We start from the raw sequence: 18,539 nt of genomic DNA, 5'->3' as shown, positions 1-18,539 counted from the left end.
TGTAGGTTAGGCGAAAAAAGTTTCAAAATAGTGTATGGGAAGGTCGGAAAAACTGAAATTTTCCACATTTTGATGAAACGTATAACATTTCGGCGAGGCAAAACGCCCTAGTGGAACTATCCTACAATGTACTCGCGTCTCCACGTACTGTCCATACCAGAATGCTGATGTGCCGACGCATGGTACGTTGTTCCCTAAGAGCTGCTGCTAAAAGGCGTTTTGCCTCATGAGTTTTCCGGCAACGAAATATCACCACTTTTTTTGTTATAAGACCTCTTTTTAACCCCGGAACCACAAACTCGATTTCAGAAGGAAACCGGCATCAAACCCCAGGCTGCTGGTCTAGAGCCAACGGCAGCCTCCGGGGTGGGTGCGAAAGACCTCTTTTGGTTCCGGGTCTCAGGGCGTGTAACGAGGGAGAGTTTTCAGATTTTGGGATCCTATCATAAAAGTGGGCTACTCACGCTTCAACGGTTTATTACCTTCTCGTGGGGACTGATGTTAATGGATGGTGAAGACTTCGGTGTCGATGAAATGGAGCGTTGGCGGGGCGTCTTCCGCCGAAGTTCGATTGCGGGGTCTAGGCGTTTTGGTGTCGTCTACAGTGGCGATGAAGTGGCAAAAAAAGTAGCGCGCCGGCGAGGCGCTTCCGTCGTGGTACGATTACCGCGTCTAGGCGTTCCGGTTTCGTCGATGGGCTTGACGATTCCAGTGCCTCTGGAGTGGGGATTACCATACGGAGATCTCGATTGGCGTTTGGTGAGGCTCGAGGAATGGAGTTTTCTCGAGAATGTCCGCAGTAGTGAATGAGGAACGGGAGATATTTTCGAAGATGGCGTTCCGGCGTAGATAGGTGGCGGTCGAGTTGTATTCACAGCGGGGTGGTGACGGATGGTAGACCGCGGAGGCGGTAATGATGAACTGCGGGTCGATGCTTCAGTCTCTGACTGAACCCCCGAGGGAGAGGGGGGGAGGGGTGGATCGAGTTCAAACTCGCGTTTTAACCGGTCCCGGTCTGACGATGGCGGCAACGTACGGATTCAGCAACTTAGCTACTAGCGGCTCAGCTAGCACGTGGCCAGGAGCCCTCGGACCGCGTAGACTGTGGACCGGGTAGCGGAGACTGTTCCAAAATTATCACCCTTCTGGGACGTACCCGCCCGGGAAAACTGTTTGAACTCCGATGGCTTGGAGTGGAATCACTTTTCGCAATGGCCGCTACACTCTTCGTATGGACGAATCTTGATGTTCCCGGTTTAATGATCTCGACTGTACTGCCCTTTTCTCTCCCGATCAGCTAGTCACTTCCCGCCATCCGAATCAACGCCAATTATCACCTTCTCCCATTCGCTTTGATTTCGTTTCGTGGATCTCTCGCCCACTCAGCCACCCATTTTTGCTGCTCCAATCTGGTGCGCCTAGCGCTTTCATCGACGGTCCATGCGTATCCATCCAAATTGACCGTTGGGGCAGCGGTTAACTGAACATATATTTCCCTGACTTCCCGAAATCATAATTTCTCAATTAATTCAATGTTACCCGCCGGTAACATTGTAATGTGAATATTATCAATATGATTGAGATTTTTTCTAATTTTAATATGGCATCCGCTAGCCATTTTGTTGGCTGTTGCGTGAGGTAGAAATACCCATGAAAATTGTGATAGCTGAGGCATAAAAGCAGTCTATGCTTAGCTAGGGCATATTGCCCTCCTTCCCTTCATTAATTTAGCGTTTTATTTAGGTTTTAGCTAAAGAAGCATATGCAGAACATACAATATGTTTCCATTGTTCTTGATTCGCAATGGCTTGTTGCCTACCACGTAGCCTGCGGAGGATCCGTAAATCATCTTCTATCTGATTCCATCTTCACTCTCACAACTAAGAATCGTTTTCACATTCTGGTTATATACCCGGTCATTTGTAGCCATCCGATTTCCGTGTGGAAGCCGCCAAACAATCTGCACGCACCCCACTAAACGTAATATGTCGAACTCTCAAAGACCCAGGACGAACAGATGGCTCGCATTCAGCACCTGATCGTCGGAATTCCTCACGGTTTCATTTGTGCTGAATGGGAATAGTTATATTTTGACCTGACACATTTTCAGACCAAATGTCATGTTCAGATCCGAGTTATTGCTAAAAATAAAGGGTCTTTTTTCTTGTAATTTGAACATCAACTAATGCATAGTTTCCCAAACTGGTGGGTCGCGACCTTCCATCCTGTCATCTTATAGAAGGGGGTCGCGACCCCCTAACTTTGGGAAGCTGTTAATTAATGTCCATATCAAAAATATATTTGTAATGATTTTTAGTCGAGTCCGATGCTTTCAGTATTTGAATAAGACAGGATTGACTAAATTCAGGGCCGGATCCAGGGTTCACAATAGTAGAGTATAGGAAAGATATTTCAGTTACCAGATAAAGATTGTCGCTTCGGTTCCATTTGTTCTGCTTTCCGAAACATGTGTTGTACCTAACTGTCGAATAGTATGCATTTTTCCTTCTTGACAGTTAGATCCCCTATCCTCGCCAGCAAAAGATGTTCTTGACAGCGACGGCAGCGACAATGTTTATCTTGTAACTAAAATATCTTTTAGTATGGGTTATAAAATCAATTCCAATTAGATATGCATGTGGGAATGGGCACAAACTCTACAAATCAGGAGTTTTGAAATATCATTTTCAATTAAAATTGACCTTCTGAAATTATTTTTCTTCTTCAATGGCTCTACCAAGATGAATACACCACTAGGTGTTCCAATCTGCCAAATTCACGATTCAGCCATCTTGGATTTTAGTATGGGAGAGCCAGCCGGTTTGTTTATGTTTTGCACCGGAAATGAATTTTTCACCCCCGCCTTCTTCTCGTCCATAAACTTGGCAGATTGAAACACCTAGCTGTGTATTCATCTTGGGCTCTACATTCCAATTGGAACTTGGCCTATTTGGTTGGTTGCATGATCAAGGCGACGATGGATCGGGTGATGTGCGTAGTTCGAGTTTCAGCGGCATTTTCGAGTCCCTTCGAAACGCGCAGAGGGTTAGGGCAAAGTGATGGTCTTTCGTGCCTGCTTTTCAGGGAGTAGCTCTGGAGGGAGTAATACCAAAGGGCAGGGATTGACACGAGTGGTACGATTTTCACGAAGTTCGTTCAGCTATTTGGTTTCGCCATTTCGAGAAGATGGAGGAAGCCTACATAAAACTAAAAAGCGAAACTAAACGGATTGGGCTAGTCATCAACACGTCGAAGACGAAGTACATGAGAGAAGGAGGCTCAAGACAGGACATTGTAAGCCACCCACCACGAGTTTGTATTGGTGGTGACAAAATCGAGGTGGTTGAAGAATTCGTGTACTTGGGCTCACGATAACGATTCCAGCAGAGAAATTCGGAGACGCATCATGGCAGGAAATCGTACGTACTTTGGATTCCGCAAAACGCTCAGATAGAATAGAGTTCGCCGCCGTACCAAACTGACTATCTACAAAACGCTTATTAGACCGGTAGTTCTCTACGGACACGAGACCTGGACGATGCTCGTGGAGGACCAACGCGCAATGGGAGTTTTTGAAAGAAAAGTGCTGCGAACCATCTATGATGGAGTGTAGATTCATTCATTTTTGAGTTCACATCTAAACAGATAACACTGAATCAACAATTTGACGCCACAATACATTCTTCATCCTCGAATGCGCCCTACGCTCGCAAGTCGTTTTGCACTTGGTCTGCCCACCTCGCTCGCTGCGCTCCACGCCGTCTCATACCTGCCGAATCGGAAGCGAACACCATCTTTGCAGAGTTGCTGTCCGGCAATCTTGCAACATGCCCTGCCTATCGTACCCTTCCGGCTTTAGCTACCTTCAGGATACTGGGTTTGCCATAGAGCTGGGCGAGCTCGTGGTTCGTTCTTCGCCGCCACACACCGTCTTCTTGTACACCGCAAAAGATGGTCCTAAGCACCCGTCTCTCGAATACTCCGAGTGCTTGTAGGTCCTGTGGGCACTTCGAGCATTGTCCAAGAAAGACTCGCGGTTTGGTCGAGGTTAGGGAATGCAATAATACAATATGAAAGGTAGGGAATTTAGGGTGCTTAAGTAATTACGATGCTGATGTTCACATAATTGAAACTATTGACAATGTTTCACATCTGTAAGGAAGCAAACACATATTTTCTTGGAAGACAAAAATTAGAGGAAGACATTCGAAAAGGATTAACGACAGACATTGAAATGGACAATAAGAGGAAGACGAAGCTGGTTTACCCATCGTAAATGTCACCGCTTTCTCATTTCCCGGGATCCAGCAATGAGAAGGTGATTGTGAATGACCGTTTTGATAAAGCACTCGAAGCTTTCTGGATCTCGACATTTCGTATCCTTCCGATACTCTGTCGGAATATTATTTATAATTACCTTATTGGTTTATTTAGAAATTTAGGTAGTCGAGAGGGTGGCCGGCGTGTCTGTCTGCCGAAGGCGGCCGGTTGGTACTGGTGGTGTCAGTGACTGGTGATGGCGATTTTTGCATGATCGACGATAGCGGCCAGCTGGTGCGGCTCGAAGATGCCGGCGGCGATGGTAATCGGTGGAGGCCGACGGATTGTTGCCGCCGTGATTTGATGATGACTTTGGCTTTCAAACACAAGTTAGTGATATCCGTTCTTCAACGCTGGATTCAACAAATTTATTGATAAGTGCGTTTCGCAATTTCGGTCACCCCTTTTAAAACGACTGTTTAGCAAACTAACCCTAATATAATTTTAGCCTAAATTCATCACGCTCCATATCAAATAAATATTAACAAATGTTAACTGTTGGTAGATGAAAATGACAAACGAAGAACAAAGTGCTGGTGGTCACTCTGCAGCAAGGAACTCGGCAGAACGTGGACGCTTTAGACTTAAACAAGACAACATATTCGCCTTTTTTCAGGAGAAGACACGCCGCCTGGAAGACGTGAAGTGCAAGGAGATAGAATTCCAGTGCCATTATCGAGTAACATGTTCTAAGTGAGTTCTATAAGCAGCTCCCGCAAAGGCTTCGTGCCGTGAGCCGAGATGTGCAGAGATAAGGATGGGAGCATGTTGATGGACGAACGTGTGGTTATCGAAAGAAGGAAGTTACACTACGAGGAACACTTAAATGACGCTGAAAGTCCAGGCAGCGGAGGAGTTGACTACGTCAGTTCAGCGGAAGATGGAAGCCAACCAGCCGCCACGTTGAGGAAAGTTAAAGCTAAAGACCAATAAAGCGGCTGGCAAGGATGACCAATACAGCGGCTGGCAAGCTGGGAACTGCTTTCATAGTGATGGGTGATTTGCAAAGGCGCGTGATCGGGTGGTGGCCGATCAATAAGAGAATGTGCAGGTTGAGGATCAAAGCCCGGTTCATCAACTTCAGCATGATCAACGTCCATAGCCCACGCTCCGAAAGCACTGATGATGATAAGGACGCATTCTACGCGCAGCTGGAACGTGAGTACGACAGCTGCCCAAGCCACGACGTCAAAATCATCATAGGAGATTTGAACGCTGAGGTTGGCCAAGAGAAGGACCTTAGACCGACTGTTGGGGAGTTCAGCGCTCACCGGCTGACGAACGAAAACGGCCTACGACTAATTGATTTCGCCGCCTCCAAGAATATGGCCATTCGCAGCACCTACTTCCAACACAGCCTTCCGTATCGGTGCACCTGGAGATCACCACTGCAGACAGAATCACAAATCGACCACGTTCTGACTGATGGACGGCACTTCTCCGACATTATCGATGTCAGGACATATCGTGGCGCTAACATCGACTCTTACCACTATCTGGCGATGGTTTAACTGCGCCCAAAACTATCCGTCATCAACAATGTTCGGTACCGACGATCGCTGCGGTACGACCTAGAGCGACTGAAGCATCCTGATGTCGCCACTGCATACGCGCAGAATCTCGAGGCAGCGTTGCCGGAAGAGGATGGAAATATGGCTTCTTATCTTTCATTTCCTGGGTATTTAAAAAAAATCTACCGGGGGGTCCCGAACAACTTTTTTTTTCCTTTCCCGATGGAACCTGCATTCTAATCTAATACCAGCTGCCAGTCACGAGTCCCTCACGAGTTGACTCGTCATTTATTTTTAACTATTTTTCATGAATTAAATGCAAGGAATGAATATTCTTCATGTTCTTTTATTTTGAACCCTAATTTAAAAGGCTCAAATATGGAAAAGCATGACGGAGCCAAAATTATTAAGTTCAACATTTGGCTAGCAAACATACTGCTTCGCAAGGGTTGAACCCACTAATATTTTTAACAGTGTTTGTTTAGTTTCAATTTTATACTTTTTGGATTTAAATGAAAATTAGCGAAATTCGTGGAAATTATTCCAGATAATTGAGAAATTTCAAATTGATTGTTTGAGCTCAAAAAACGACAGGATTCCGACATTCAAGACATAACGATTTCTGAAAACCTAATGATTTTTTATAACATTTCCAAGATAATATAAAACTATTTTAACCTACCGGGATAAGCATGCCAAGACCATGCTGCAGGTGGCTGAGTTGTATTCCCGGTTCGGTCTAGGAAATGTTTAGGTTGGACATTTCCTCGGCATTTCTATGTGGAATGGTTTTATAAAGATATTTTTGGTTTTGAAAGTAAGGAATACATTTTATTCTATGGAGTTTTTATAAATATTAGTAAAGCTTTTCTAAATTACGCTTCTGATCATTGTTGAGCTAGATTTTTTCCGCTAGATAGATGAATAAAAGTAAAGCTCATCGATTACTTCAAAGTCTGGTGGTTGTATCAAGAGTCATGAAAATAAGTGTCTTTTTAGAAGAAGATGCATTTGATGCATAGGGCAGGAGATTGATTTTCGTTTACTGGTTAACTTTTCTGAACTCTTAGGCAATTTAGATTTTATTAAAGTCAGCCCTTCAGCACGATTTTGTGTCTAAAATTCAAACTCTTCTCCAAAAACTTCTAAAACTACTCCAGGTTTTGTGTTTGCGTTTTATGTTGGTGGTATTCGGCTTGACCAAATAATTGAACGTTATTGAAAGTGATTGCCAAAAGCATAATAGCAATAATGCAACAACACAATGAAAAGTGGACTAATTTTTAAATTGGTAATGAATTTCGAGTGAAAATAATCGATTCGAATGAGTATTTCTCCAAGCTCACGCAGTGCAATATCATAGAAAGTTGCATGTTTGCCACAACATTTGTAGTAAAATGAATTTGCTTGTCTGGATGAATCACTCGTTCTCATCAACTATGCATCGCAGCGATATGATCTCTAGGACAAAATACAGTACATATTTTTAAGTTTTTTTTATACCCATGTCACTTTTTGTTGAAATCAGAAGAGATTTTATTTTAAACTAAAAGCTAAATATTTACTTCCATTTTTGCCTTTATTGTGCACTTAGCATGACTCATTTTTGCGCTCATCTGTTTACCGTATAACAATTGAAATCTGATTTCTATTTGAATGAGGTATTAAGGATTTCTATGAGCATTAGGGTGGCTCAAAAAACACTTTTTCAAATTTTTTGATGGGCCGCCCTCTTATTCGGTTCTATTTGGTGCCCTTATGCTCTGGACAAAATTTCAGCCAAATCGGTCAACGTTTGGGCGGTGCTGAACTCGTTGGAAGTTTATATGGAAAAATGTATGCAGAAACATCCTAAAACAGTGATTTGCAGTTGGACGGTACAATTTACAATCAAGTATCATGATACTCATTCAGTTCTTGTAGAATTAAATACAGAATGTTATGCTGAAAACCGCGAGAAGATTAGAGTTTATTAGGCAAAGATATTAGCATTTTACTGGAGTGTTGTAGAGGTGAATTTATTTCTTTTCAGTGGTAAAAGAAACGAAATTTGCTCAAATCCCTCTTCAGAGAAATGCTAATAACTTAGCCGGGCAAACTCTAATCTTCTCGCGGTTTTCTGCATAACATTCTGTATTTAATTCTACAAGAACTGAATGAGTATCATGATACTTGATTGTAAATTGTACCGTCCAACTGCAAATCACTGTTTTAGGATGTTTCTGCATACATTTTTCCATATAAACTTCCAACGAGTTTAGCACCGCCCAAACGTTGACCGATTTGGCTGAAATTTTGTCCAGAGCATCAGGGCATCAAATAGAACCGAATAAGTGGGCGGCCCATCAAAAAAATTGAAAAAAGTTTTTCCCATACTAATTTGAGCCACCCTAATGAGCATGTTGGATAGTTTTTAGTGATAAATTGAAGTTACACAATCAAAAATACGACAGAAAAAAAGTGTAAAAAGTGAATTATGTGTATCTACATTACTTCTCCTTCTTCGTTTTGGCATTACATTCCCCACTAAGACATTGCCGCCTCACAGTTGAGTGTTCAATCAGCACTTCCACAGTTATTAACTGCGAGGTTTCTAAGCCAAGTTACCATTTTTTTACCATCAAATTTACCACCAAAGTTTCAATTTTGGTATATATTTGGGAAAGAATTGGGTTTATATCTGCATAAGATGACGATGCAGAGCATAATCTCCATCCAAGCCTTTCTTAGCTGTTTGCAAGGGATAACATAAATATATCGAGTTCGGCTTCGTCATGCTTGACGCTTGAGCTCCAACAAACTATTGTTTAGACTATAACTTGGTAATTTCGGTACCCCTGAGTTTATAAACGATTATTGGAATAAAAAAACCAGGAATCTCATTTTAAATGGGACGCGATAAATAATAACCTTTTGTCTTCCAACTACAAAGATCCGTTTCAGGGAGAAAAACAAAGTTGTTCGAGACCCCTCGGTAGATTTTTTTCAAATAGTCACGAAATGAAAGCTTAAGAGCTATATTTTCACGTAGTGAAAGTTTTGGCGATGCTCATTTTTTTGTCATAAAGGTCCCCCATACACACGCCGTGGGAGGAGAAGGACGCAGCGCGGGCGGTTGCGCTGCAGCAAGGTACCCGGCAGAACGTGGAACATTATAGATGAAAGCGGAGACAGCAGACCCGCCTTTTCCAGGAGAAGAAACGCCGCCTGGAAGAAGCGGAGTGCGAGGAGATGGATCAGCTGTGCCATTCTCAAGAAACACGCAAGTTCTATCAGAAGCTCAACGCATCCCGCAAAGGCTTCGTGCCGCGAGCCGAAATGTGCTGGGATAAGGATGGGAGCATCTTGATGGACCAACGTGTGGTGGTCGAAAGGTGGAAGCAGCACTACGAAGAACATTTGAATGACGCTGAGAGTACAGGCAGTGAAAGTCAAGGCAGCGGAGGAGATGACTACGTCAGTTCACCGGACGATGGAAGCCAACCAGCCCCCACCTTGAGGGAAGTTAAGGATGCCATCCAACAGCTAAAGACCAATAAAGCAGCTGGTAAGGATGGTATCGGAGCTGAGCTCATCAAGATGGGCCCGGAAAAGCTAGCCTCTTGCCTGCACAAATTGATAGTCAGAATCTGGGAAGCTGAACAGCTACCGGAGGAGTGGAAGGAATGGTTTATATGCCCCATCTACAAGAAAGGCGACAAGCTGGAGTGTGAGAACTTTCGAGCGATCACCATCCTTAATGCCGCCTACAAAGTGATATTCCAGATCATCTTTCGTCGTCTGTCACCATTAGTGAATGAGTTCGTGGGAAGTTATCAAGCCGGCTTCGTTGACGGCCGCTCAATAACGGACCAGATCTTTACTGTACGGCAAATCCTTAAAAAATGCCGTGAATACCAGGTCCCAACGCATCATCTGTTCGTTGATTTCAAGGCGGCATACGACAGTATAGACCGCGTAGAGCTATGGAAAGTTATGGACGAGAACAGCTTCCCTGGGAAGCTTACCAGACTGATCAAAGCAACGGTGGATGGTGTGCAAAACTGTGTGAAGATTTCGGGCGAACACTCCAGTTCGTTCGAATTGCGCCGGGGACTAAGACAAGGTGATGGACTTTCGTGCCTGTTGGTCAACATTGCGCCAGAAGGTGTCATGCGGAGAGCCGGGTGTAACCGCCGGGATACGATTTTCAACAGATCCAGTCAATTTATTTGTTTCGCGGATGACATGGACATTGTCGGCCGAACATTTGCAAAGGTGGCAGAACTGTACACCTGCCTGAAACGTGAAGCAACAAAAGTTGGACTGGTGGTGAATGCCTCAAAGACAAAGTACATGCTTGTGGGCGGAACAGAGCGCGACAGGGCCCGCCTGGGAAGCAGTGTTACGATAGACGGGGATACCTTCGAGGTGGTCGAGGAATTCGTCTACCTCGGATCCTTGCTAACGGCTGACAACAACGTTAGTCGTGATATACGAAGGCGCATCATCTGTGGAAGTTGGGCCTACTACGGGCTCCAGAAGAAACTGCGATCAAAAAAAAAACCAAATGTGTCATGTACAAGACGCTTATAAGACCGGTTGTCCTTTACGGACATGACACACGGACAATGCTCGAGGAGGACTTGCAAGCACTCGGAGTATTCGAGAGACGGGTGCTTAGGGCCATCTTTGGCGGTGTGCAAGAAGACGGTGTGTAGCGGCGAAGAATGAACCATGAGCTCGCCCAGCTCTACGGCGAACCCAGTATCCAGAAGGTAGCTAAAGCCGGAAAGGTACGATGGGCAGGGCATGTTGCAAGAATGCCGGACAGCAACCCTGCAAAGATGGTGTTCGCTTACAATCCGGCAGGTACGAGATGACGTGGAGCGCAGCGAGCGAGATGGGCAGACCAGGTGTAGAACGACTTGGCGAGCGTGGGACGTATTCGAGGATGGAGAGATGCGGCCTCGAACCGTGTATTGTGGCGTCAAATTGTTGATTCAGTGTTATCTGTTTAGATGTAGACTAAATAAATGAAATGAAATGAACGACTGAGATACAGCGATTTGAAAATAGCGTTGCAACTAATTTTGAGGCTTAGTCGTTCGTGTAAGTAAACCATATGTTGGTCGAAGGGATGTTAAACATACGAACTCACGCATTGTAATAACTTCAGAAAACATGTTTTTTAAGCTCTCACACTCGATCGGAAAACATTGGGCAGCCGTGACCAAGATAAGCTCATGGAAAACGAAGATCGTAACTCTTACCGCGGAGTGCACATTACTCATTCTAAAGCTATCTGAATGGAACCGCTCGGCTACACATGATCCAAAATTTGGCAAATTGCAAAATCGTGCCAATACAACATCTTCAGTCGCCTGATCCATTCGCCGGTCGGATTGTCGGTTTCCTTCGAATCAATTGATCGATCGCACGCAACCCATCGGAAACCCATCATCTTTGCACCGTCTTCTGACCCTGAATGAATGAATGGATCGGAACGGATCACGGAGAGTCCCTGCGGGCGCACCCCATTTCCCTTCGGCATCAGTTCCCCACTTCTGATCCGATCATGTTTGGTTCGGGTGATTGGCGGTGAGTGATTGGCTTTGTTGTTGGCGCTGGGAAGCAGAAAATGAAAGTTTTCTTCCTGCTCCCATGTTGTGCCGGCTGGTGTTGCGAAAATACGAAAGACATCAAAAGACAATTGATTCCTGTGTTTGCGAAAATTGGCGGTGCTTACTGCTCCAACTGCAGATTGAAAATGATTAATTAGAACCCGTTGGGGAGTCCTGTTCATGGTCGTGATTAATGATCTACGGAAGTGGGCGGCTTGTTGGGAGATCTTTCATACGGTGATAAGATGTACCGCCAGTGTCGATTTTCAAAGAAGTCAACTTCAGTTAAAATGATTCCATCAATTTTGAAGTCAGGGTGAAACAGTCAATTATGAGATATCAATTCGTGTTTACGTCAATAGGCAGAGCACATTTTCCCGTGTTCGTATCGAAGATTATCATTCATAATCGAATTCGCAAATATGATCGCCCCGGGGCGAGGAAATTGCAAGCTAAATCATTCGCATCTTATATCAAAAATCAACGCCGAGTCCGAAGCGAAAGTTGTTAAATCGTTTAACTAACCACAGCGAATTGTTTAAAGTCCCTCCCGATTTGGTTGCCTGCTGTTGAACATGGATAGACACACCGCGAACAATCAGGCGGAATAAAGAGACCTCTCCGACAATGTCCGAATGTTCGCCACCAAGTCTGGCCCGGTCGCCACATAGTGCGGTAGATCAAGTCCCACGCTGATCTGCACACATGTTTGGCATGCTTCTATGTGCACGCAGCACGCTTGTTTGGGAGTTGAGGAAAAAAAATCGGGCGGAGACTTTGCGGAAGATTTATGACGGGTCGTCAAGTTTCTTAACAACCAACAAAGCCGCTGAGATGCTGTTTTGGGAATGAGTCATCTCTTCGCTTCACAGCTGAAGGTGTCTCTTGCAAGTCATGCTCCGATGACCCTTGGAACTGCCATAAATGTTTATAGCTGGACGTGATAAAGTTGATACTCTCGCATGGCAATCGGAATAGAGAAGAAATATAAACACCCTAAAGAGGTTGCACAATTAGTTGGGATAGGTCCCATTTGTTGGAAAGCTTTTCTTAGTGGTTTAACTTCTTTAATAGCACTTTTTTTTGCAAATTTAGTTCATATCGTTTAGGCTATTTTTATCTATGTTCTTCTTATTTTAAGACAACATTACTATGACTATTTGATCCGTTTGTTTGAGAAACTGCTTATGTGACATTTTTGGCCATAATGAGATTTTTATATATTCTGAATCCTCGTTCAAAAATACATATTTTTGAGAAAACATTTTTTTTTTGTTCGGAAGTGTATGACATTTTTATCGTTTTTCGAAGTATCCCAGAATGTTGAGTTTTTCCAAAAACTATAGATCTGTATTAAAGAAATAAAAAAATCGGTGCCAATTTGTTCAAAACCAGTTTTTTGTTGTTTTCTCGGAATTTTGTAAAATGTATTGTATGTACTTTCTCAAACAAATGATTCATTTGTATTGGAGACACTGAGGGTCGTTAGAAGAAGAATATTCAAACCAAGGGTCAAAACGACGCGTTTATTGAAGGAACTTGTGTATATCTATTTAATGATATATGTCATATACACAAATGGAAACATTTTGACGTGGGATTACGTCTGTGTTTTCTATGGCTCCACCCCACTACCCCGAATGCCAGTACCCCGAATGGGACAGTACCCTGAAAACCATCACCCCGAATGGGACACTACCCCGAAATCCATTACCCCGAAAGGCAATTACCCCGAAAACATTCAGAATCTATAGTATTCTATTATTATGTTTACCACCAACAGATATCGATTAATCGCAACAGTTTTTAAACAACAGTTTTGATTTATCTTCTAATTAGCTTTAATTGTCATTCCTGTCATTATGACCTGGAAAAGTACTATTCTACGAAATGGAGTAAGAGATCCTTTTTTCCAACAGAACGCGTTTTCCCGGTATAAGGCGAACAGAGGAGATGATGCCTTGTTTAAATGAACGAGTTTGCCCGGTATAAGGCATACAGGGTAAATATGACCTTTTTTAATAAACGCGTTTGCCCGGTATAAGGCAGACAGGGGAGATGATGCCTTCTTTAAATGGACGCGTTTGCCCGGTATAAGGCACACAGAGGAAATTATGCCTTGTTTAAATGAACGCGTTTGCCCGGTATAAAACAGACAGAGGAGATGATGCCTTCTTTAAATGGACGCGTTTGCCCGGTATAAGACAGACAGAGGAGATGATGCCTTCTTTAAATGGACGCGTTTGCCCGGTATAAGGCAGACAGGGGAGATGATGTCGTCTTCTTTAAATGGACGCGTTTGCCCGGTATAAGACAGACAGAGGAGATGATGCCTTTTTTAAATGGACGCGTATGCCCGGTATAAGACAGACAGAGGAGATGATGCCTTCTTTAAATGGACGCGTTTGCCCAGTATAAGGCAGACAGGGGAGATGATGCCTTCTTTAAATGGACGTGTATCCCGGTATAAAGCACACAGAGGAAATAATGCCTTGTTTAAAGGCAGACAGATGAGATAATACTTTCTTTAAATGGACGGGTTTGCTCGGTATAAGGCAGACAGAGGAGATGATACCTCTTTTAATGAACGTGCTCGATAAGGCACCTGCTCGTTAGAAGGCGAAACGAGATGATGCCTTCTTTGAGTCAACGCAACAAGATCTCCCTTTCTCTCACCCTCATACACAAACCCCCTTACTCAAAAGATATTTTAGTTACTAGATAAAGATTGTCGCTGTCGTCGCTGTCCGGAACATCTTTTGCCGGCGAGGATAGGGGATCTAAATGTCAATGAAGGAAAAATACATATGATTTGACAGTTTAGTACCACACATGTTTCGGACAGCACAACAAAGGGAATCGAAGCGACAATATTTATATTGCAACTAAAATATCTTTTCCTTGCTCGCTCACTTCCTCTGTCTCACTAATTATTACACATTCACCCACTCTCATTCATTCACCCACTTTTACTCACATAACCACTCTTACTCACTCATCCACTTTTACAGCTCCAATTATTGTTCATTCATATGAATTATGAATAAACTTTTATTGAGTAACATTTTTTTCATTGAAATGAAGAATAAACTTGAAATAATGACTAATCCGGGGTACGGGCTCATTCGGAGTAGTGTCCCATTAGGGGTAATGGCATTCGGGGTAGTGACTCATTCGGGGTTGTAGCGTTCGGGGTAGTGGCCTTCGGGATGATGGAATTATGGGTAGTGTCGTAGAGTCGTTTTCTATATCAAGGTACACTTCGCGATTGCGAAAAATCAAATAACGTCTCGAAAATATGATAGACTTTGCTCGTTAATATCTCAGCCATTTTTCTTGAGCCATCACCATTCGATCGAGGAAGAGTCAACGCTTCATACCCGATGTACACTGATATCGTTTTTTATTACGCCCATCGCTTTTTACGCGATTTTTTCACCCTGACTTCGGGACGTACGTAGATTTTTATGCGTGTTTTGGGATTTACGCAATTTTTCACGCTGTTCTAGTTTACGCGGAACGTACCCTCTTTCTACGTCACGGGGGACATTAAAAGAATTTTTGCCTAAGTTACTAGTTTTTCACTCAATTCATTGGTCTTCGGGCACTTTCGAATGCGATACATAATCATAGCAATCCAAAGATCCAAATTGGATATGTTGTTATCACATACTCAAGGTCTTCCAAGAATTCCCCGAAGATTACTGCCCATGATCGCATATCATCCCATCTTTGCTGGATTTCCTATTCAGATGGGACAAATAATATGCGATTGTGGGCAGATTAGGCTTTCAGATTTTTACGCGTTAACTAACATCTACCTTTTGGATAAGATTTTCCATTTATATCAATCCATTGTGGTTCAAAAACTGACAAAGCAGTCATTTGACAGATAAAAACGTAACCTCGCCACCATAGAATGATGTGTTTGGGTGCATAACAAGTATCGCAGATTTCGCTCTCAATTGATAATTGACGACGATAGACGAGAAGCATAAGGCTTTTTGATTATAAGATCAAAAACTCAAAGGTGCAGCCCAATCGAATTGTACGCAAAGGTGACGTAGGACTACCCCTGGCAGCACAAATGTTCCACATAGGTTACTGCAACTTATATTTGACCGGATTCAGTCACAATAAAGTTGCTGCAACCTTTTTTGCCTGACTTGTGCTGCTCGGGACGTAGCTATTCAAAAATGATGGCTTTTGCCATAATAATTTGAGTCGTTTTATTAACATTGAGCAAACTGGTCGGAGGCCAACTGAATCAAGAAGTCGAATAGTTATTCCCAGTTGGATGGACTTTGAGTCTCTAACCGTGGAACTAACATGACTCATCGGCCGCTGAAGCCACTCGATTGGCTTTCAGTCGGGGACATCACAATCCTTCCCGAGCAGCACAAGTCAGACAAAAATGGTTGCAGCAACTTAATTGTGACTGAATCCGGTCACATATAAGTAGCATTAACTTATGTGGAACATGTGTGCTGATAGGGTTACTTTTCCAGGTACGCTTGCATCGCGGGCGAAAACCTAACTTTGCAAATAAATATATTTCGCCACTTCTGATTCTGCTTATTTCTCCTTTATTTCGGCCATTTATGAGGATGGTGTCCTCCAAAAAGATCTTTATACAAATGAAGGTTGATCCGACAATCCGATATGACAAAGTGCAAAACTCAATCGTAACTAGCAAATTTGATAGCGCGGCGGAGGGAGATGATGCAATTGATTTGAACGGATGGAATCACTAACAGCAACCAAGCTACCACGCTAAACCCGATGCCACCGAAACAGTTCATTAACGCAATTAACTCTTTCTTCCATAAAATGTTGGTCGCTAAGCCTCCAAAATTTGAAATAAATTTTCCGCATTGCCACTGCCACCACGCCTTCATGCTACTGTGTCCGCTCCGCTGCATCGAATGTCGAGCCGCTCTTCGTGAAATCCCGATCAAAATGGCTCGCGCGCGCCGAACAGCAGCTTACTTGTATTTGATAAATTAAGCCCGTTAGCCCCGCCCCTTTGTGATCTGATATGGGTGTAAATATAATGTGCACTCATAACGATTAATGAAGGGTGGAGCTAATGGAATTACTTTATTAGATAAGCTGAATAATAATAAGAAAGCTGGTTTTCGGCGCGCGCGAGCCATTTTGATGGGGATTCTGTAGACAATGTCGGAGAATGTTATTTGACACCGCCTTGCAAGCGGGAAAAAATGCAACAAAAATAAATAAGAGATTTTAAGAAATTAGGTCTTACGTAAAACAAATCAAAACAAGGCACGTTACATTTTTAAGCAAAGAGTCCTAGTTGGAAAACGCATCAAAGTCAAAAAAAATTGTTTTGCACTTTTTTCCCCAAGCAATTTTGTCAAAAATGCAAAAACCAAATATACAAGAAAGGCAAAGCATTTTTCACGTTAATCACGCCATAATCTAACACATGAGATTCAAAATAATTATTACCAATGGGAAAAGGTATATCTTTGTCGTCATTTTTCAACGAATTATAACTGAAAATCCATCTTCCACTCGAAAGTTACGATCTTTTCGTAAAAAACCGTTCTCAAATTGACATTTAAATTTTTATGGCTCAAATTCATCTTGGGGATTACTAGTTAGTAAATATAGTCACTACATAGAAAATAATAAGTAGAGCTCTTGTTGATAAACAGAAAAAAACATATAATTTGTTGGTGGCAATATAGTTGCCATTGCCTTATAAATCCCGATCAAATTAAGTCGCGCGCCGGAAAGCAGCTTTCTTGTATCCAATAAATTGAGCCCGTAAATTTGAATGAATGTAATCACTAACAGAAACCAAGCTTCCACGCCAAACGCCGATACTGAAACAGTCCATTTTCGCAATTAAACCTTTCTGTTCAAAGAACCAATTTTCTTTCCCCCAATAATGTAATAGAAGCAACGCCACTAGCGGCACGGGATCGCAACAGTGCTATTTTTATAGTCAACCCTTTCTTCATATAAAATGCTGGTTCGTTGAGGTTGAATGATCTGCAGCAACACACCGAGGACCACCACCAATGCGATGGATTTCCGTTGAAAATGTTACCAGTGCCTCCGTGATGCTGTGTCCGCTCCGCTGCGATCGCTTTGATGCGTCCGCTCTGCGTGAAATCTTGTTCAAACTGAGGATTAGATCTAAACCCGTAAGTGATTGATTTTTGATGTCTGTGCTAGTGATGCATGTACGTGATTGGTTGGTTTACCTATTTCTAAACTTTTTATCAATTTTCGATAATAAATAGTTAAAAATCAGTATTTTTGTATAAATACAAAGAAGCGTTGACTCATCCTTGATCGAATGGTCTAAAAAAAAAAAATAAAATCTATCTACTGAGATATTAAAGTTTAAAGTCTATCATATTTTCGTGACGGTCCCTGATTTTCGCAATCGTAAAGTGTAGCCCAATATAGAAAAGACAGACGTAGTCCTACGTCAAAAGCCTTATATAAGACATGAACAAAATGCTCGCCACCTGATACAAATGCGAAAAAGGGGCAGATAAATAAACGTTGTGATAAAAAGCTTCGTTCTAGTGCAATTGCCATTCAGGACCATGTGTAAAACAAGTCGAAATTCATCATCATCACCGATGTTCTTCCAATTGACCTTTCCCGTCAAAAGTTGTATCGAGATTGTCCCAGTCGATTCTTTGGCTTATTTAAATTCAACTTTCACGAAGAACCCATATTTTTTTTAGCTGTATTAAATATCGAAAACAAAACCCGAAATGTGCTGCACGTGTGAACCAGCCTGAAAAATTCACCCGATGTTCGTTCAAAGTCGGGCAAATGTCAGCACTTTTTTGATTTTTTGTTCGAATTTTTCATAATACTTAGAGGCGTCAAAAAATATGGGTTCTTTAGGAAATTTGTCCTTAAATAAAATAAAGAATCGATTGAACAAATAAAATTTTTGGACGGGAAAGGTCAATTGGAGGTTTTCTTGCAGAATATCCACCTTAACCCTTATGTGAGTGACGGGGTACCCGGGTACTCATTCTGACATTGAAACTTAAATAACTTGTTGTAGGTAAGTTCTAATACTATGAAACATTCTGACATCTCGTAGAAT

At 42.7% G+C, this 18,539-nt stretch overlaps 1 protein-coding gene across 9 annotated transcripts in view; it reads right to left on the bottom strand.

The window, feature by feature from the left end:
- Positions 1-18,539, bottom strand: part of LOC134212448 (uncharacterized) — a 112,692-nt gene that overhangs the window by 50,241 nt on the left and 43,912 nt on the right. The gene's annotated exons all lie outside the window — the stretch shown is intronic.

The sequence above is a fragment of the Armigeres subalbatus genome, chromosome 2 (genome assembly GCF_024139115.2).
Source record: "Armigeres subalbatus isolate Guangzhou_Male chromosome 2, GZ_Asu_2, whole genome shotgun sequence".
NCBI lineage: Eukaryota > Metazoa > Arthropoda > Insecta > Diptera > Culicidae > Armigeres > Armigeres subalbatus.
Note: the sequence above shows the minus strand (reverse complement) of the source record. Positions and strands in the feature narration are given on the sequence as shown.